Consider the following 22,867-nt stretch of genomic DNA (forward strand, 5'->3'; position numbering starts at 1 on the left):
TTTGGCCTATCATGATGGGGCTTGTGGAGGTCACTTTGCAGCTAGTAGGATGACCTTCAAGGTATTGCAAGCTAGCTACTACTAGCCCACTCTCCACCAAGATGTAAGAAGATACACTAGTCGATGTGATCAGTGCCAAAGAATGGGGAAACCTACTCCCAAGGATGAAATTCCTTTGCAAGCTCAGGTGACTCTAGAGCCATTTGACAAGTGGGGCATGGATTTCATTGGGCCCATTGATCCACCATCAGGGCAGAAAAATTACATAATTGTATGCACTGATTATTTGACAAAGTGGGCTAAGACCAAGGTTGTCAAGGTAGAAATAGAAGAGAAAGTTGTTGAGTTCTTAAGGGAGAATGTATTTTACAAGTTTGGGTACCCTAGAGAACTAGTCACTAATCAGGGAGCTCAATTCACATTACACATGATTGAGATTTTTTTGAGGCAACATAATATCAAGCACATGAAATCAACTTCTTATCATCCTTAAGCCAATGGACAAGTAGAGGTTACTAATAGAGCATTGGAAAGCATCCTCACCAAGGTTGTGAGCAGCAATAGAAAATATTGGGTTGACAGACTAGTGGAGGCCACTTGGGCCTATAATACAACCTGGAAGAAAACCACTAGCTTCACCCCTTATGACTTGGTCTATGGAAAGAAGGCTCTGCTCTTCATTTAGTTTGAGTACAACAGTTTGAGAATTGAAGCACAATTGGATTTGAATGTTACAAAGGCATAATAGGAGAGGCTATTCCAGCTCAATAGTTTGGATGAATTTAGGATGTAGGCCCTCCTACACACTGAAGTTATTCAAGTACAGAGAAAGTTTTGGCATGAAAAAAGCATCAAGGACAAAAATTTTAAAGAAGGAGATTGGGCTCTATTATATGACTCGAAGTTCAAGGACTTCAAAGGAAAATTGATGACCAGGTGGCTGGGCCCATAATTGATATAAATGTGCATGACAATGGGGCTGTGCAAATCAGGACCATTGATGAAGAAGGTATCCCCTTGCTTTTCAATGGGTACAGATTGAAAGCCTATAAAAGACCTATGTTAAGGGAGGAGTTCATTAGTACCATCAGTAAGGAAGTGAATGTGATTGGAAGTGTCTCAGCTTCTATCACCCAATTCTTGAAGACTGTTTTTATTTTTGAAAAAAAAAGGAAAAAAAAATAAAAACAATAAGGGACCTAGGTGAAAACCTCTATGAGGCACCTGAGGCCAACTCTTGGGTTGAAAACCTCCTTGAGGCAGCCCAGGAGTGAAAAAGGGAAATAAAAAGATCCCTAGGTGAAAACCTCCCTTGAGGTGCCTAAGGCAGGCATACATGTTGAAAACCTCCTTTGGGGTGACCTGTGTGTCTTTCAAAAAAAAATTAAAAAAACAAAAAAACAAAAACCAAAAATGTCATGACATGGACTTCACACCTACCCACTAATAAAATTCTATAGTTTTGCAGGTTTTTAAAGACAACAAAGGACTCAGAGTTCCAGCAAAAACAAGCCAAACATCACCTCAATTCTCCTCTATCCACTTCATCTCATGCATGCCTACCATGTCCTCATCATCCATTTCCATTTTTAGGCATCAAAACCCAATTTCTTGAGAAATTTTCTAGCTTTCTATAGGATGTCCTATGGCTGCTACATGAAGATCCTGTAGTACTATAGGATGTCCTCAAATACTACAGGAAGGGGGTCCCGATTTGAAAACAATGTGTAGGCCTATTACAGGTTAAAAGAAAAAAAGAGGACCCTACACCTCACCATCTCTCACCCAACATCCATTCATATCCATACCTACCCTTGTGTCCATAAGAAAAAAAAAAAAAAACACCACAGAAAAATGAAAAAATATACAGAAAAAGGGGAGAATCTAGAGGAAATGTCATCATTGGCCTTATCCACCCATCACTCCATCTCCTGCATCACCATTTATCAACTCCTACACCACTGCCCAACCTCCCTCTAAGTGAAAACGACAAAAGAATGATGAAGGAAAGACAACTACAAGGTTTCTTGTAGCAGCTACAGGATCTCCTGTAGCAGCTAGTGTTACAACTGCAACAGGCCATTGTTGCATTCTCCTTCACCACAAATGCAAATAGGGGGTTCCAACATATCTACAAGCCTTGTGCCTCTTGTCCAGAGCTCAAAAACAACAACAATGATACCAAGCACCTGTACACAGGAAACAACCAGAAGACAACTACATTCGCAAGAAGAAAATAACAAAACATGACAAAAGGAGAGAACTCACCTGAACAAGAAGCACAACAAGGTCATCCTCCAACATGCATCGACCAACAAAGGTAGGCATAGGTATTGCACCTCATCTAAACTCTTCCCCAAGTACGATATGCTAAAAGTGTAAGGGATGTGAAAAAGTTTTTTTATAAGCTGGAGGTGGCCAATTAAATTGGCCACCCTTAACTTGGAGACAAAAGGTAAACTCCCAATCAGCATGCCACGTTGGAATGTCACATCGAGAAGCATTAGTCGAAAATTTGGTCGATTTATTTATGTGAGAGTGGGTGATAATTATGAGGGGAGGTTGTATGATCACCAACGTGGGCTAATGGTGCTAATGAGGAAATCCCTTACTACTGTTAGCCAACACAACACTCCAAGGAATCGACCATAAATAGAAAAAATTCCAAAATTTCATGCCGCCATTATTCATTTTGAGATCAGAGAGACCAATACCACCTTAGAGATCCATCGAGGAAGCAAACCTTGTTTTGGCCACCCTACAGGAAACATAGCTACAAGAAACTACCAAAAACTCAGGGAGCTATAGGAAGCATGAGAAATTCATAAGAAATCTGAAAGGGGGTGCCTAGGGTCTAGTTTGTTAGAAATTCTCATCATCCAAACCATCATAGTAAAAGGTAGGTGGCCCATCTCTCCTGTGTTTTTGACTTGATAGCTAGGGAAGAAAGAAAGGGACAAGTCTGAAATTTTCTAGTAGTTACAGTGGGCTTAGGATTTAGACACATTTTTGTGAAGCTTAAAGAAAATTGTGTGCAGATAGGAAAGGGTAAAAATTGTAGCCATCCACCAAAAATTCTAAACTCTCAGTCACCCTAAACTCACACTAAGGATAGCCTACAAAAACTCCTACAATCAACTAACTAGAGAAGAGAAATGGGAGTAGAATTCAACAGAAGGGAACCCACAAACACATCCAGGATCCACCTTTATCCCCTATGGTAGATATATTTAGGACACATCATTGGCTGGAATTATTTGAGTTGCTCAGAGGGTATGATGATGATATAACTCAAGAATTTTCCATGATACTCAACCCTCAAGCTAGAACCAGTGCTACTACCATTGTGAGGGGGATGTCAATTACAATAAACCTTGAGATGATAAGCATAGTCACCACACTTCCTTAAGGGGTGAAATGGATAAAGGAAGATAAGCCTAGAAAATGTTTTTCTAAGAAAACCTTTTTCCTAAATGATGAAGAGCCAATTGAGGACAAAAATGGGGTCATAAGGGAGAGCCTTCCCTATCCTTGGAATGAGGTGAGCTATCACATTCTCAAATACATTTCTTGTGAAGGGAGGCTCAACGTAGTCTATGGATACCAATTTAGGCTCCTCCATGAGTTGAGATTTGGAGAGGAGCTACCCATAAACCAAAGGCTCAATGTGCCTTATTCAGTGTTGCAGTCAATGATAGACATGAGCCAAAAAGTACAATAAGGAAAACATCACCAATTGGCACATCATGGACTCATTAAGCTAATACTAGAGGATGCCTTGAGCCAATTAAGAATTCCTATTCTATGGTCCACATTTAGAGACATGGACAGAGAGGTTGTAATTGAAATCCAAGTGCTTGAATATGATAGGGACCCAACCTCTTGTGAAGAAGAAGAATAAGAAGAAGAGGCAAAAGAATAAAAAGAGGAGGCAAAAGAAGAAGAAAAGGAAGGAGAAGAAGAGAAAGTGAAGAGGAAGAGGATAGACCTAAGGAACATACCAAAGAAGGGGAGAAATATCTAAGGTTGACCCTTGAACCCACTGAGAAGGAGGCAATTGTTGCCTTGAATGTCCTAAGCACACCCATAAAATCAAAATGGAGAAGACAGAGGAAAACTCTCCTCTATTTCAAAACAAGTAGAAGCAGCAGGATCAAGCAAGGGAGGCCACAACAAGGACTCCCATCATAATTGAGGAGTCACCAAAAATGCAGGAAGAGCTATTTTACTTGGGAATGAATGTTGAAGAGGGCACATCAAAGAAGACTACCCCAAAGGCTCCCATAACCTATATTAGGAATCCTGTCAGCAGGTCAATATCAGCAAAGCAAGAGAAGGCACCTATGACCCCATCATAGAGAGGAAAAATACTTCTACAGGCTCCTCAGGTAGTCCTACAGGAAACACAGAAAAAGCTATAGGGAGGATAGCAGGGGCAGAGGGAAGGAAAGGAAGCAACACCACAAGTGCAGGAGAGGGCAGATTATCCAAAACAAATTGAGGGGGAATTCCAAGAGTTGCAGGAGCCTAGCCCACAACCAAATTTGAGCTCTTACTACAAGTTCATTGAGGGAGGTTGAGTAATACCACAAAAAATTGCAATCCCTCTCTTATTTGAGCTTGAGAAAGAGAGAGGAAGGACACATCATTGGATGCAAATTGCCAAGTCAAAGAAGCTAGAATATGTGGGCCATATGGGAGAGAAACTCCTAGAGATGGGAAGGGAGTTGAGTGAGATGAGAGACTGGGAAAAAATTATGAGATCTCAACTACAAGCATAAAACACATGGCTAAGGAGATAGTTGTAGCAAAAAGAGAGCCAATTGGCAACCATGTCAAGCCTCTCCATAGTGCAGGGTGCCATCAAGATCATATTCATTATACCTCAAGGATCAACGGGTGAAATTTCAGATCATGACACTAGCACAATGGGGGACTATTCCTTTCCAAGACTATAGACAATTCCTTGAACTATGTGAAAAGAGCACCCTGGAAGATAAGGCCAAGATATCTGAACTTTACCTACACAAATTGGCCTTAATAGATTTGAATGTGTGGGACCTCAATGCAAAGTTGGAGGATTTACAACTAATGGCCCTTGCATCATGGATGAGTCATGAGGAGGCCAGGGCTAAGGAGGTGAAGAGAATATTAGAAAAAGAGGAAGGGGAGCCCCTTTACATCAAAGAAAAATAGATAAATTCCATGGCTATCAGTAGCAACCACAACATCATCTCCAGTGATTCCCAACTTGCACAAAGATACCTAGCTACAAAATAACAAGCCATCACCCACTTTGAAAACACCTTGAAGTTGTAGGGAAATGAAAGATGACAAGAATGCCAGAGGAGGTGGAGCAACCTACCACACAATTTAAGGATTAGATAGTACCATTCCCCTGAGAGGTTGAGGAATGCACTAGAAAGTAACCCATTGTACAAGAATGCCATGCGGAGACTAAAAATCAGTTGGACTGGTTTTAAACTTAGTCCACCCTTTATGTTGGGTCTATTAGGAGGTAGAAAGGATGAGGAGGAAAGAAAGCAGTGGAAATAAATAGAGAAACATGTAGGGTTCTGATCCGGATCTTGTGAGGAGGCTCCCAAGATCTAAAATATTGAAATGGATCTTGGGAGGAGATACCCCAAGATCTGAAAACTTGAATTGCCAAAAGAAAAATAAGGAGAATGCCCAATAAACAAAACCACAAAGAAAATTTTATTTAAAATAGTAATGGAAATAAACCAGCTAGGGCGATGGTAGCTTATCTCTGAGAAGAGATGTGGTGGCTACATGCCTCTGAACTGTAAAGGCTACATTATGGCGGACAATCTGTCCTTTTACAAAATGTGACTTGTTACTTATAGTATTTTTCAGTTACAATACCACGGGCCAATTCCATGGGTGAATGAATACCATGGGTGGATTTTACAATACCACGGGTGGATGCCATTTACAATACCATGGGTAAATTCCATGGGTCGATGAATAATATGGGTGGATGAGTACCATGGGTGGGTTTTACAATACCACGGGCGGATGCCATTTACAATACCATGGGTAAATTCCATGGGTCAGTGAATAATATGGGTGGATGAGTACCATGGGTTGATGCCATTTTCCATTCGGATCATTCCTCCCTCCTTAAGAAGCAATGGTCCCCATTGCGTAAAGTTCCCTCCTGTGAAGCCTTTGTTGAATATGAAGAACCACTGAAGATAAGGGTTTTATGTGGTTAACCCATAACCATGATAAAACCAGCTAGGGCAATGGTAGCTTATCTCTGAGAAGAGACATGATGGCTACATGCCTCTGAACTGTAAAGGCTACATTGTGGCGGACAATCTGTCCTTTTACAAAATGTGACTTGTTACTTATAGTATTTTTCAGTTACAATACCACGGGCCAATTCCATGGGTGAATGAATACCATGGGTGGATTTTACAATACCATGGGGGGATGCCATTTACAATATCATGGGTAAATTCCATGGGTCGATGAATAATATGGGTGGATGAGTACCATGGGTGGGTTTTACAATACCACGGGCGGATGCCATTTACAATACCATGGGTAAATTCCATGGGTCGGTGAATAATATGGGTGGATGAGTACCATGGGTTGATGCCATTTTCCATTCGGATCAGGTTCTAGCATCAAGAGGAAACTCCATCAACATAGTCTTGGGATGTTAGAGAGGCCACAAGAGCTATGAAAGATATGGACATAGAATAAGTTGCTTAGAGGATGAGAAACACCTTCAGTAGGGCAGTGATTGCTGGACACCTAATCCTCAATGGGTTAGTGTGGAAGCTGAATAGACAAAGTAGTCCAAGAGACCTTGGGATGTGAAACCCAACGGTCACAAAAATGTACTATAAATGTATATCAGTTGTTAATAAAATCGTATTGTCATGTTTTATCTTTCATATTGTTCTTACTGCCCATGTGTGTTTAACATGGTATTAGAGCAGGCGAATTCTGGCCCTACTCATATTTGAGTCACTGTTTGCTCGTGGCCTTTTGTTGTGTTTCTCTCACCAGACCTATGCATTGACCATTAATGTTATGTGGGTCGTGAACTCTCGGTGATATTGTTGGTTGATTAATTCATGCCCTGGTGTTGAATTCGTTGTATATATATTTTTGCTGGCATATGTATAATTTTTGGTACATTGAATGAATACCACAATGTGTGCGTTAAAAGTCCTGGCGCATTGACGTTAAAAGTCCTGGCGCATTGGCTAGCCCGTCTGTCCATAAACGTTTGCTGTTCATAAACGTGTGCTCTTTGTCCGCCATTACCTGCGCTCTTTGTCCATAAATGCTCCATTTAGAAGCGCTGCTCCAGACAAAACCTGCGTACACAAAATTATCATTTTCACTCTTTTGGTCATCTCTGCAAGAACTGAATAAGCATTACAGGTTTTACGTTACAAGCTTATCTACTTATGTGTCATCGTTTCTCCTCAAAGATTCTTTTGTTCATAGCTGAAAGACATACCACAATCGAATATCCAGAAATTCATCAATTTCAGTGATTGTTGTATTGTCCATTTCCCATGTTGGTCGACACTTACCTTTAATTCTTTGTTTCAAATAAATAAGTCATGAAGAAGGGCTCAATCCTATATTGTGAAGAGCACAAACCTGGTCGCTGCTAGTGGTGAATGCACTGAGATTGGCTACATTGGTCAGGGTCATGAGGATGTTTATCCTAGAGCTCGACAAACAAGGCTATGTCTCTCCATAAAGGAGCCATGGCATATATATTATATTTGAATGTTGCGCTGACACGATTGGTTTGTTGAATGCCATAAATATGGAATACAAAAGTTCGAAGACAGTGCATTGAAGAGATCAAAGTATGGTGGAATGTTGTTGCTCGTTCAAATAGGTGCATGGTATCCTGCGTTAATGGACATTGTTGTGTGATACTCCTCGAAAACGTCTCTGTATGTAGTAGCCAAAATATTTCCCATTATCTATGTGTTATTATCATCGAATTCGTCCGATTTGCATTTCTTGCAGTTGCCTGTATATTGCATGTTGGTGGAATTACAGTGATGCGTTCAACCATTGACTGCACCCGTTCATTATTGTCCTCCCTTCGCTCATTGTTGGCACATGTTTGGGTGTAATTTCTCTCTACTTTTACAAAAGAAGAACGTTTTGGTGTCATAACATTTGATGAACACTCAGGTCCCACTATTTGATGAACGCCCAGCTCCCACGTCGCTCCCACGTATTATTTGCATTATACCAGCTCCCACGTAGCTCCCACGTAGCTCTCATTGCCTACATTGAATGGATGCAGTGAACAGGTGGTATCGTTGGAATTGTGATAGTGTGTAGAGAAGGGTGTGCATTATCGTTGAAGGACTGTTAGACGAGCCATGGTTGAAGACTGAAACTTTAGTAACTGGTATGTAGAAAATACGTTAATTCTTTGCATCGCCGAGGAGTGAAGGTTACTTTGTTTAATTGAATGAATGTTGTGCATTCTTTTTGGTTCTAGTCAAAACTCCTGTCAATGCGTTGAGAACGTTGAATAACGTTGGTTCATTGGTTCATCACCATGCATATGTTGCTCTGTGTGTTCTATTAGGATCTGATAGTGGAGTGATGACTGATTACATTAAAGTTCTGGAGTGCGTTGAAGTGATGTTGAACCCTCTTCAAACCCTACATTGAGTTGGTCAATGCTGTTGAAGTTGGTGCGTGCATTCATTCCTATCCATGAATCAAAGACTGTTGTTTCTTCCACAAAAAGCCCACCATTACACTACCCTAACAGATGTTATGAACGGATCCAAGAGAATGTATATTTGCTTGTTGCCACCCGTGCTATTTTAAGTATGCGTGTTTCAAATTAGGCTAGCCTGCATCTCTTCTAATCATATTTTGGCACAACACATGAAAGTTAGAATGAGGATTCAAACTCATGACCTTAAACGAAAGAAATGTGAAGATTTACACTTCAAAACTGACCAAGTATTCAAGATTCACAAATTGTAACAAGGTTGGTTATCGGTGGCATCGGTGCAGTTCTGTACGCGATAAGGCAGGGGGACCCTGTGTTCGAGGTGATGTCAATCTATTTGAAGGGCTTCAAGCTTAGGTTCGACACAAATTTTCTCATTCTAGTTGGAGTGATCGATGTGGAGCTTAATATTCTACTTTGAATAGTGGGAATGCAGCATGGCAATGGTGTGTTGAATTTCGTTCTAGTATGTGCATTGAACTTGAACTACATGCTTTGAACAATGACGATTGTGAACACTTGTGTACAAAAAAAAAAGGTTATGCAGAAGACTTTCAATTGACTTTTGTAGAGTGAATAATTTGGTGCATTACTATAACAGTTGATTCATTTGTGGAATTGCTCAGTGGTCTTCTGTAGATTCCATTGACAGCATAGACAATAATTGCGAAAATGCCATGAAGATGAAAATAATTTGTTCACATATATCTTTGATATTTCTTGTGAATTTGGATTGAGATAGCTTTGAAGATAAATTATTCTGCCTAATGGAGAATTAAAGTATATAGAAGATATCACCTTATTTCGAAAGTTGTATGATTTTACCATTCAGTCAAAACTTGGTGCAAATCGAAAGAGGAGCAACTTCTAATATCTTTGAAAAAAAGGTTAAAATAAGTGTATTTAACAGAGTTTGATTTGTTGATAAAATGGGAAGACTTTATGGAGTATTAGAGTTACTGAACACACTAATACATTCTAGTGTTGAAAACATAGTCAACATCAAAAAAGACACTCTCTATGACATTCAGAGCTACCTGCGTAATGCACAGGAAAAGATCGATTTTTTGCAGCTTGAATCACAGCTACAACAAGAAGAGCTACATCAAAATAGACATCATTCTGAACCTGTTTTTGTTCAGAACATTGAGACAACCACCCATCAGCAGCAAGTCAATAATGTTACAGTTCATTCAAATAAAGCAACAGTTGTACATGCAGATGCAGAAACTCAGTCTGCACTTCCCAATCCCATCATCAGACCTTGGGAACAGCTTGTCCACAACAAGCACAGAACTGGTCTTGGATATGACAAGGATTTGTCCTTTCATATTCCAGACTACTCAAAGCCAATTCAGTTTCAGAGTGCTGGATTCATTCATGACAGTTCACCTACTCCTCATGACAGTTCACCTCCAGCTGTTCCAGACTCTGCCTCTCTTCCACAACAACAACAACAACAACAGATTGTGAAATGCCAACACTGTGACCGAGTTGGCCATCTAAAAGATCACTGTTTTGATCTTCATCCATGTAAGCATTGTCATAAAACTAGTCATTCTTCAAACATATTCTTCAAAAACAAACGTCCTGCAAGAACAAAGATTCATCTTGGATGGATCACTTCTTGGAAATGGGCATCAACAGCCAAGAAGATATTCCAAACACATGTCAGAACTTGTTCTAGAGTATTGAACAGTCTTGCAGTTGAGTTTTCTCCATCATCTCACCTTGTATCTGACAGGGGGGGAAATGATGGTCATTTACAAGCTTCAAAGTCACATCAAGCGAGCCTGAGCCACAACTTGCCACACCAGTTTCAGAGTTGTAGCTAGAAACAAAGATGCCCATGAACATGCCTTCAATTGGAAATCTGGGACACTTGCTCTAGCAGAAGACTTCAGCTTCTTGCCAGTTTTGGAAGAATTCTAGGAACACAATTGAGAACACTTCCTCTAGTAGAAGACACCAGCTTCTTGCCAGATTTGGAAGAGTTCCAGGAATTGCATTAAGCATTCCAGAGTTGTTGGTCATCCTTAAACCATCACAGGTTGAGACTTCCCTTTTCAGGTTGAAGTTCTCGCTTTTATACGGGGTGATACCTACCTTTATTGGTTGAAGGTTTCCCTTTTCCAAACAATAGGAGCACTTCCTCTAGCAGAATAATTCAGCTTCTTGCCAGTTTTGGAAGAGTTCCAGGAACTGCACTAAGCATTCCAGTGTTGGAGGTCATCCTTAAACCACCACCCTTTATACCAACATTTCAAAGAAAACATTCAGCCTAGTGCTGCCATGCATGTTTGCACATTTTGTATTACAGCTCTCTTCTTGGACACATACATAACCCTTCAGATTAAGGGGGGGAATGTTGGACACCTAATCCTCAATGGCTTAGTGTGGAAGCTGAATAGACAAAGTAGTCCAAGAGACCTTGGGATGTGAAACCCAACGGTCACAACAATTTACTATAAATGTATATCAGTTGTTAATAAAATCGTATTGTCATGTTTTATCTTTCATATTGTTCTTGCTGCCCATGTGTGTTTAACAGTGATGATGAGGCTCATCAATAAGTAAACTATATGGGTCTTAATGCCACTCTCTAGCTTATTAAAATAAACTTTTCTCACATTTACTTACATATTTTATTATATTTTTCTTAGTGAGAATGGTAAAGGTGAGATGTTATGTCATGTGGCCTAATATGCATTAATTATAAGAATTGGAGTACTTTTGGGCTAATTTAAGTGCAGGAACTCGAAGTGGACAAGAAAGAGGGATTTTAGGATATTTGTCTCCATCCTTAACTCCTCAAATCATTCGAAGATTCCTCCACCATATCTCATCAGCTCGAAGTTACAAGAAGCCAAGCCAATCGAGTTCATTGGCAGTCAAGCCAGTGACAGTGAAGACAAGTCATTCTTGAGTTTGGGAGCCAAGATTCCCTAACTTTTAGGAAGTTTTTGGTAGGTTCATTTTGTATAAATAAGAAGGCCAAGGGCCTCATTAGGATTTGATTTTTTGTTGTAGCCAAGAGGAAATTTAGAGCTGAAACATTGTGACTATTAATCTTATGTTGTATTTGACATTTTGATGATAATGAGAAGGTTTACCTTGATCTAGCACTGAGTTGACTCAGAGGGTTGAAGCTCTTGGGTTAGGGCCCAACCCTAGTAGCAGAGGTTCCTCTTTTGTACATGTATTCTTAGATTAAAATCATAGTTAGTTGTTGAAGTTATTTCTGCTTTGTTTAGTTTAACAAGTATTTGAATGATTGTTTAGTCTTGTTTCCATTAGTTGAAGAAGTAGATCAGTGGTACAATAGTGAGAAAGAATACTTCAAAAAATATTGTGACAATGGCCTCTTCCTCATCCCCCTCATGGGATCATGGTTTGAGGGCCCCACTCTCACCGCCCCAAAAACAGATTTATATTTTGATCATTACATAACTTAGGGTTCAATGTTGAATAGATCATTGTTTATGATTTCTTGGAAGTACTTGTAGTTGTAATTTTCTTTCTTGAGTTTGATGTATTTTAAGAAGGCATTTCATTTCATAGATCTAGCCATTAGCCATCAATAAATCAGTTTTCTCAAATTCAACTAATCTTTTCCCTATTTATATGAAGTTATGCATAAATGAAGAGAAGAACATGTTTTGTTGTAGGGATTGTTGATCTACAAGGAGGAACACATCCCACCATCCTCATCTAAGTCTTCTTCACCTTCTGCCAAGGCCTACCAACCCCTAATCCAGATTTCTATTTTGTAGCCACCGTGGACAACCACTTTGGGAAAATCTAACCATCCTGAAGTGTTGGGTTGAGCCTTGGGTAATGTTCACCTTCCCTACATCCTATTTCATCATCAGACATCTTTCCATAAATTCATTTAACCATCCCTACCTTCCTATGGCCTTCAGCTAACTTCCTGTAGAAAACTAGGACATCCTGTGGTAAATTAGGACATCTTGTAGCAACTACATGATCTCCTTTAGCAACCCGTTTAAACCCGTTTTGAGCATTAATGATATTTTGAGCACAAGGTAGGCCCTCCAATTGACTTCCATGCCTCTCAGTGCTATTTTAGACCAACTCTTCCATGCCTTTCTCCCCTGCAAAGATCAGATTGTTTAACTTAGCATTTACATTTCTAAAGAAAAAATAAGAAGACTCTTTTTCTACCATTTCAACATGAGATATCTAGTGCATGCATACATTAGTCATATAGTGATGGGATAACTTACCATGTTCACTTAGTCCAAATATCCAAATGATAGAATGCAAGGTTAGATTAGTTATTTTCTGCAAGTAATGTGTGTCATTTCTTAGCTATATTATTTCATGGAATTTCACATCACTTTCCATTCAACAATTTCATTTCCTAAATAGGCAATGTTATCACCTAGATTGACCTCAAGCTGAAGGGAGGCAATGCCAAGGTAACCACAAACCAAGCTTAGCCAAGTAGCTAGCCCTACTAGGCCAGGAGAGGGCTCTCTCCATAAAGATCTCAGTCAAGATGACTGGATTAGGTAAAGGATTTTAGGCTAGGTATAGTAGCATGAAAGTTTTGATTGGATTTTGTAGGGGTTTTGCTGGATCAGGAGGAGCTGGGCAGTTTAGGTCTGGGAAATTAGGTCAGAAATGCAGGGTGTTCTATGGGGCAAGGTAGGCATAGGCTTTAGCACTTTTAGGCTTGATGGGGTGAGATGTTTTAGACTGGTGAGAAGCTAAGAAGGGCATGTGACAATCATGGGTCCTTCCTGGACTATAGAAAACATGAAATGTTGAATGATTTCCCAAGGCAGAGCACTGATACAATGGATTCTACCTATCAAAATTGAAAACATTCAACTAGAAGCAATGAAATGATTGATGGCATACATAAAAAAATATAAACATATAATCACAGAAGGAAAAATTGTACTAAAACTCATACCACATGGATCCCATAAAAATAGTTGCAATTTCTTATTAACTCCTTCCAAACTACTTACAAAGGTGTACAATCAAAGTCTGAGCATCCAACTGAGTCCAACCCTTTACAATGAGAAAGAAGAAGAAGATATAGGCATTGTTTCAACCTCCTCCCATCCTCAGGGGTGGAATCCCCAAGATGAGGAGCTAAATTAACCAACACTGAACAAGAAACAGGAATATAGGCATCTCAACAACTTGCCTCTAAAAGTGAAAAACTGATTCATTTGAGCTCAAACTAACTCCTAAGAAATGAATCTACCTTCTATTACTATTTATCCATCATATTTACAAGCCATGACATCATTTACATAGGTAAATTATCCACCATGAGAGAGAATCCATGATTACAGTCAAAAACTAGAAAAATAGCAACCCTAAGCAAAAATTGTGAAAAGCGCAGTGCCACTGGGCAAAAGAGCAACGCCACTTTCAGGTCCCTTTTGGAGACCTTCCTGACATCCAAATTGATCCCATAGTATCTCATTGGAAAGGTATTCAAGTCTACTTTCCCGAACACCTAGAATTTCTGCATTTTGAGCTCATTTGACCCCTCAAAACTTGATTCTCACAAGGTTGCTTCTGTGTGTCCAAAAAGTGGTAGAAAGGTCATTTTTAGGGTGTTTTTTGACCTTTTGGTGGACTAGTTCTGCCCCAAATTTTTGAAACTTTCTAGGGTGCATGTCCTCATCACTATGAATCTAAATACGCAAGCCATTTCTTCAATGGGTGCCCCTAGGAAAAGTGCAGCGCTAGGCAGTTTTTCTGTGTAATGAAATTCAAAATTGCAAATGACAAAATTTGTTTAAAACTTGCCCAAAATTGGTGTGAAGCACCACCATCATGTGATTTGATGAGCCAAGGAGGCTTCATCCAGATTTCTAAGTCTATCCTCCTCTTTCTTGCCTTTCAAGGCCTACCTTAGCCTAGCTTTCATTCTCTTGACCCTCATATTGCAAATCTTGTTTCGGGTCCTGTAATGATAAGCCATGTGTCTGATCATCTGATTGTCTCTGTTGGCCTTCTATAATAGCTTCTCAAGGTGCAAGTTGACTCTCTCAAGCCAAGTCTCCCTATCATTTTCAATCTCCTGCTCAATAGGGGTCAAAGTGACTTGTGCCTCTTTGCCACTTTGTCATTTCATCTTGAGCATTTCTAGCTCCATGAGGACTTGTTTGTCACTCAATTGTTTGTTTTCTTGCCCTAGGTATGTAATGACATATTTGGCCCTCTCCAAATTGTCTGCCAAAGCTTGTACTTGAGCTTCCCTTTCCCGTATGATGATGTCTTTGATGGTTTCTTCATCCTAAGCCTCCAAGTCAATGATATCAACTCCATGATGAGTATAACGCTGCTCCGGCTCATCATGCTTAGTCAAGTCAAAATCTCTTTCCTCCTCATCATCATCTGACATCTTTTCCTTTCCTTTGTGTAGTTGTTGCACCTGTACCTGTTGTGCTGAAGAAGAAGGAAAAGCCCCTTCCACATCTTGTGGAGTTAGCATTTGCCTATGAGCTGATGAAGAAGGCAAGGCCCCTTCCACATCCCATGGAGAAAACACTCGCCTATCTGCTGCAAATAATCTCCTAGTGCCCCTCTGATATGTCATGAAAATGGGCACCTCAGTAGTTCTTGTCTCCTTGGCCTCCTCATCTGTTTTAGCTAGGCTAGAAGGTCCTCCTACTTCTTGAGGCACTGGTGGAGGAATTTGAGGACCCTTGAAGATCTCATGAGAAATGAAGGTCTCCCAAGGGATGTTAAGGAGACTGAGATGATGAAGCACAACGACCTTGATGAGGGAGTAATGATAAAGGTTTCTCATCAGCTGAGGATAAGGCTTCCTTTGGACAATAAAAGCCATATTCTCAATACTCCTGAACAAGTAATAAGGGATGTTTAACATCCTCACCCTGGTAAAATGCATGAGGAGCCTGATATGATAAGTATACAACCTAGAGAATTGACCCTCACAAGTGAAATACTTCATGATGATTTTCATCATGGGGACATACTTGTTCTCAAGAAACTTGAAAGGAAACAGTCTCTTCACTTGATTTCTGTACTGGGGTTTGATATAAGGTTCATAATAGTACTCATCTAGATCTTGGCGCTTGAACCACTTCTCCCCTACATTAGGAATCCTAGTAGCATCTGCAATAATAGAAGATGAAACTCTAAAAGTTACCCCAGCAAGAGTCACCTTGTTGTAACGAATATGTGCTACAAAAAGCCTAGTGAGCTCCGGGTGATATTGCACTCTCTCAACCTGTTCACAGAATTCATAGCAGCCAAGGTACCTGAAGCATGTGACAGCCAACTCTGAGGCCTGCAATTCCCTAAGGTTTGATGGCTCTTCTCTGATAATCCTGCCTCCCTTGTGTGGTTTTCTCGGTTGCATGGATCTATCAGCTGAGGTATCACTGCCTATGTTCTCCTCCTCATAGTCTTGGTCTTCCAGGTCCATGTTTTCAAGTTTGAGGTATATGGAAATGAGGGATGGGGGGATGGAAAATGGGCTTGCAACTAGGAAATGAATGGAGTGGGAAATGAGAAGAAGGGTTTGTGTCTTAAGCTCTTGGGGAAGAGGGAATGTGAAGGAATAGTGGGAAAGAGGGAAAAGGGATAGGGTGATTTTAGGACTATAGGGCTAGGTGATAAGAGGAATACGAAGGAGTTAGGGTTTAGGTAGAATTAGGGAGAATTTAGGATTTTGAGATTACAAATGACCAATGATGCTTGTAACTTAGATTTAGCAACCCAAAAACAAGATGAAGGACATGTACTTACTTGTAATAATGGAGAGAAAAACAAATTTGAAGTCTATTGGAAGATTTGGAGGTTTTCGGTCACTTCTGGGAAAAGCGTAGTGCCTTCAGTCAGAAGCATAGCGCCATGACAAAAGCGCAGCACCCATTCATTTTTGTTCTGGGAAAATCGGGGAAAAGCACAGCACCGGGTGAAAAGCACAACGCTTGCCTCCAAAAGTTCAGTGCCAGTCTATTTTAGTCAAAAGCATAGCGCCTCTCTACCAAAAGCGCAGTGCCGAGATTTTTTCGTTCAAAATCACTCAAACTCACCTTTCTTTCTTCTCCCTTTCACTTCTTACTTGGCAAATAATATAATGAATTTAAAAATGGAGTATGAGAGCTTAAATAGAAGAAGATTTTGATTCTTCACTTGAACAACCCACTTTTTCAATGTTTCCTATTCTCCTTTAATGCCTTTTCCTTCTTGTGTTTTTGCAGGTGGATAAATGCTCTATTTGACCTGAATTTTTACACTATTCTCTGTCTAGCAGCAAGGAGAAATGCTCTGGTGCAGCTGAGATCAATTATTACATATAGGAACTTAAAATTACATATGAAATGCAAATAAACTAAAATGCATTGTTTTCACCTCAAAAACATGTTTTTGAGGTGATAATTACATTAGGTTACAACGATAATAATTTTAGTAGCTATGACTTACAAGCCATCGTGCTTGATTTATTGATCATCCTCATACCCTTTCTGACCTTTATTTACAATTTGAAATCAGTTTCTTGACCTTGGTGATGAAACCCTAGACCTAATGAAATGAACTGCAGATTGATTATGAAACCATAACTGAAGACAATCTGAATAAGGATCAACAAGTATATTGTATGAGGGAAAGATTTTCTAAAGAGAAAACAACCATCAGTGAATCAATATATCCTGACCTAATGGAATGATGCAAAATTTTCAGTATGAGACCCCTACTATGAAAATGTAAAGAGTGAATTTTGATCCATGATGGAAGTATGCAAATACTGACACTAACATTGGCCTTATTGGGGATGGCAACTCCTTGGAGGTGTCAAGAACACCGTAGACCAAGTGCCTCATCTGTTGGGAAATATGGTCAAAACCAAAAAAATGAAAAATGACTCAATAAAACTGAAAACTGACTCTCAACCAAACTAACTCAAAACTCATCCAAACTTGACACCAATCATTTAAGCTTTATAGCCATCACTTCGGGCCCCAAGTTCAAATGAAAATGTACTTGAAAACTTGCAAGGAAAATCAAATTGGTATATACAATGAAGGTGTAGTAACTTCAGGAAACCACCTCAAAAGTAGTAATGCTTCAAGAGCCTACCATTCACTGGCCCTCCTGAACAATCTTGACCATCCATCTCCTTGAGTAGAAAAGCATTCTATCCTCGGTATGCTGAGATCTTATATGATCATTTCCATAGATTGTCGAACTTACCATGCTTTCCCTTGTCCTCATTCTGTGCATCCCACCGCAGCACTGCATCCTCTAGCTAAAACTTTTATGCTTTGTTTTTGCGGTCATAGATCTTCTTTATCTTTTCTTACAGTATGAAAGTGTTTTTAGAAACCTCTTCCTTTGTTTGCTGAAGGTGAATCATTTTATTAATTCTTCACTGAATATCATCCTCTTCGCTGCCAGCTCCCTGTAGCAATCTCATGATGAAGACTGCAAGTGATGTAGGAAATATTATATCAGTACCATAAACCAACTCAAAAGGTGACATACCTATGGATTTATTGCTGCTCACTCTATTAGCCCACAAGGCATTAACAAGCTTTTGATGCCAATTCTTCTTATTTGCCTCTAACATTTTCTTGATTATATTCACCAAGGACTTATTTGATGATTCGGCCAATCCATTGCCCTACATGTAGTATGTTGTGGAATGACCCAATGTAATGTTGTACTTGTTGCAAAACTCCACCATTTTCTTGGACTTAAATGCTGCTGCATTATCTATTATAATCTTGTGAGGGCAACCAAAACGAGACAGGATATTAGATTCTAAAAATTGAATAATTACCGTATCCGTGGCCTGCCTTGTCGGAATGGCTTCAATCCACTTGGTGAAGTAATTGGTAGCTGTCAAGATCCATCGATGTTGTGCTGATGATATAGGATGGATTTCCCCTATGAAATCAAGTCCCCACTGCTGGAAAGGTGCATTTACTTCAACTGGTTTTAAACAAATTTTATCATTTGCAATTTTGAATTTCATTACACAGAAAAACTGCCTAGCGCTGCGCTTTTCCTAGGGGCACCCATTGAAGAAATGGCTTGCATTTTTGGATTTAGAGTGATGAGGACATGCACCCTAGCAAGTTTCAAAAGTTTTGGGGCAGAACTGGTCCACCAAAAGGTCAAAAAACACCCTAAAAATGACCTTTCTGCCACTTTTTGGACACACAGAAGCAACCTTGGGAGAATCAAGTTTTGAGGGGTCAAATGAGCTCCAAATGCATACATTCTAGGTGTTCTAGAAAGTAGACTTGAAGACCTTTCCAATGAGCTATCATGGGCTCAATTTGGATGCCGGGAAGGTCTCCAAAAGGGACCTAAAAGTGGCGCTGTGCTTTTGCCCAGTGGCACTGCACTTTTCATAGTTTTTGCTCAGGGTTGCTATTTTTCCAGTTTTTTACTGTAATCATGGATTCTCTCTCATGGTGGATAATTTACCTATGTAAATGATGTCATGGCTTGTAAATATGATGGATAAATAGTAATATAAGGTATATTCATTGCTTAGGAGTTAGTTTGAGCTCAAATGAATCAATTTTTCACTTTTAGAGGCAAGTTGTTGAGATGCCTATATTCCTGTTTTCTTGTTTAGTGTTGGTTAGATTAGCTCCTCATCTTGGGGATTCGACCCCTAAGGATGGGAGGAGGTTGAAAAAATTCCTATATCTTCTTCTTATTCCTCATTGTAAAGGGTTGGACTCAGCTGGATACTCAGACCATGATTGTACACCTTTGTAGGCAGTTTGGCAGGAGTTAATAAGAAATTGTAGCTATTTTTATGAAATCCATGTGGTATGAGTTTTAGTATAGTTTCTCCTTCTGTGATTATATGTTTATATGTTTTATGTATGGCATCAATCATTTCGTTGCTTCTAGTTGAATGTTTTCAAGTTTGATAGGTAGAATCCTTTGTATCAGTGCTTTGCCTTGGGAAATCATTCAACATTTCATGTTTTATGCAGTCCAAGAAGGACCCATGATTGTCACATGCCCTTCTTAGCTTCTCACCAGTCTAAAACATCTCACCCAATCAAGCCTAAAACTTCTAAAGCCTATGCCTACCTTGCCCCATAGAACACCTTGCATTTTTGACCTAATTTCCCAGACCTAAACTGCCCAGCTCCTCTTAATCCGGAAAAACCCATAAAAAATCCAATCAAAACTTTCATGCTACTATACCTAGCCTAAAATATTTTACCTAATCCAGTCATCTTGACTAAGATCTTTACAGAGAGAGCCCTCTCCTGGCCTAGTAGGGCTAGCTACTTGGCTAAGCGTGGTTTGTGGTTACCCTGGCATTGCCTTCCTTTAGCCTGAGATTCAATCCAAGTGATAACATGCAAGCATTTACTTTATTGCATTAAAGATTAGTTGTACATTCACTGTCAATAGTCAAACTCCTTCTAGTCAATAGAATTCTGGTTTGAAAACCCTAGTGGTCTATCACCCCAGTCGAAAAGTGACAAGAGTATAATGTTGCATCTACTGTGCATATAGCACTGTCACCTCCTATTTTGTACGAATCACTGGGTTGATAAAATAAAGTTGGTAGTCGTAGGAGTTGCAACATCCTTTCTGTAATACTGAGTCTCATCAGCGTGGACAAGTAAAAGGTAAACTACTCATTTTTAAAGACTTTCTGTTGAGAAGCCTTTGTCCACATCAATAAATAAAATAGAACAAAGCTTGAGGAAAAATAAAAGAATTGTACCTGTTGACGGTGCTCGATCCACAAACATTCTGGGGATCTCCTTGATATGAAGTCCCAACTAGACCTCACACCGTTTGAAGTAGGAGTCCCAACAATGGGTGGTAATGTTATGCTTTGAATACGGAAGCGATCAGAAGGAAGTACAATAACTTTGGGTGGGAGCAAGTGTGTGACCTTGCGGAGATTCTGGTGCAATGCATGAAGGTTCCAACACATGAAGGGAAAAGGAAGTGTGCCCCTTGGAAGCCTATAATAGTATGTAGCTTGAAAGAAACACATGAGAAAAATGACATCACAAGCTAAGAAGCATATATTCCGCAAGTTAAAGTGATGAGTTAATCCAACAACACACATTTAATGAGAATCATACAAATGCAAACGAAATAGTTCAAAGCACAAGCATAGGTTAAATAACATACATTGAAAATACAACAAAAATAGTTCTACTATATTCTAAAACATATGCATGAAAGCGTGTTGGCTCTGATTTTATTATTATAAGTGAAAGTTCCATTCATACATATACCATTGACGACCACTATCCCCAATAGTGGAACATTAAATTCAAGAACACCTGCTCCTCCAAAGAAGTATACTTACTCTACGCTAAGTAGAAGCCAAGGTTCTTCCCAATACTCCCAAGCTCTTCCTAAGCCTAAGCCTAGCCAAAATATTTGCTCCAAAAATACCTTTACATGAGTTATGAGGTTTTATTTAAATTCCCCTTTGTGACCTTTGGACTACCCTCATGAATCTTCAACTTCTTTACAAAATGAAGCATTACATTACATGATGACTTTTCATATTCCAATATTGGCACTTGGAATTTCACTTACAACATAATTACAAATAATATTACATTTTACACTCATACTCATATAGGAAAAAATAGGGTAGAGACAACTTGACATCCTAACAAGAAGAAACACTATGATGCTTGATTTTGTGAACAATCAAGCTTGAAAACTTCTACTTGATGCTTCTCTATTACGTATCGGTTCCAAGCTTGGTATTATGCAATGAAATCCCCAATCTGCATGATGGTGTTAGGCTGGAAGCAGACTCTAATCTCCATATCATCTGGGTACAATGACTTGGAACCAATCTTAACTTCTTTCTCAAGAAAGAGCAATATGATTACGATCTAGACATGACCACCGATGCAGTTCTACATGTTTTGTCTATTCAACTCTAGATCCTCCTTGGTGGCAACTTGTCTCAACTCCTCCAAGTACTCTTCAATATCATGCCTAACTTGGTTTTTGCGTTTAGCTTTAGTGAGTGAGATGACTGATGGGATTTTGTGGGTTCCCACCATGAAATCAAAATTGTTGTACAGCCATACATATGAGGCCTGAATGTTTCCAATGAACGATGTGAGCTTCCTGTTGTTTTGAATCAACATTCGAACTCTTGATTTATCCAACTCTGTCTGCGACTTCATCTTCTTTACTAAAGTAAGAGGTGCCCCTTTGTATCACATTGTCCATTCTTACACTACGGTGATGGAAATTTGCACATTCTCAAGGCTCTTGACAAATTCCTTACCCTGCTGTTGTAAGCTATGAAAGCGGAAAACTGCCTTATGTATGGTCGTGAGCTCCTCATAGAGATCTTGCATTGTCTCTCTAAGTGTTTATACTTCACCAAGTATCATTACTCTCATTTCCGCCAAGTAGACCTGTACATATACTGCATTCTGTGTTGTTGCACGAAGCTTTTCTATCTCTTACCAGGAAACTTGTAAGGTTTGTGCCAATTTCTTATTCTTGGCCGTCGAATATTGAGTGTTTGATCTTGCTACACTTGCAAAGGCAAAGTTGGCTCCAAAAATGGCATTTGAATTCTTGCTAATGTCTTCCACTATCACCCTTTCTCTAATGAATGTAAGGGATGCATGATCATCTGAAAAATGCTTTCTTTGTGTTTGTACAATTCTCACCTAAAGTTCATTATATGAGAAATTGTACACATCCATTACTGGATCATCATCAAGGGGAAGTATGTCCCCTTCCTTGCTCGGGGCTAACTCTACGAATCGAGGTGGTGGAGACTGAATGATGATCTGTGGGGATGTTAACATCAAACCAATATCTTCATCCTGCAGCTCTAGTCCCAGAGCCATGTTTGCAACTTCAATCAAATCCTCAATCGGTTGAGGAATCTCCCAATCTTGCATCTGTTCGCTCATTCCCTCTATTGTTGGCCATTTTTGTTCTTGCTCTTTAACTTTAATCAACCCTGTTTTTTCTGCCATTAGAACTTTCCTTTCTTCTTCTTACTACTTCTGCTTCTCGTCATGTTATTCTCTCCTTTGTTCTTGTTCTTCCCTTAGTTCTTCTTCTACTGATGCATCCTCAATTCTACTTCTT

The sequence above is a fragment of the Pinus tabuliformis genome, chromosome J, assembly GCF_031772625.1.
Source record: "Pinus tabuliformis cultivar Carrire ecotype Pingquan chromosome J, CPIR1, whole genome shotgun sequence".
In the NCBI taxonomy this organism is placed as follows: Eukaryota; Viridiplantae; Streptophyta; class Pinopsida; order Pinales; family Pinaceae; genus Pinus; species Pinus tabuliformis.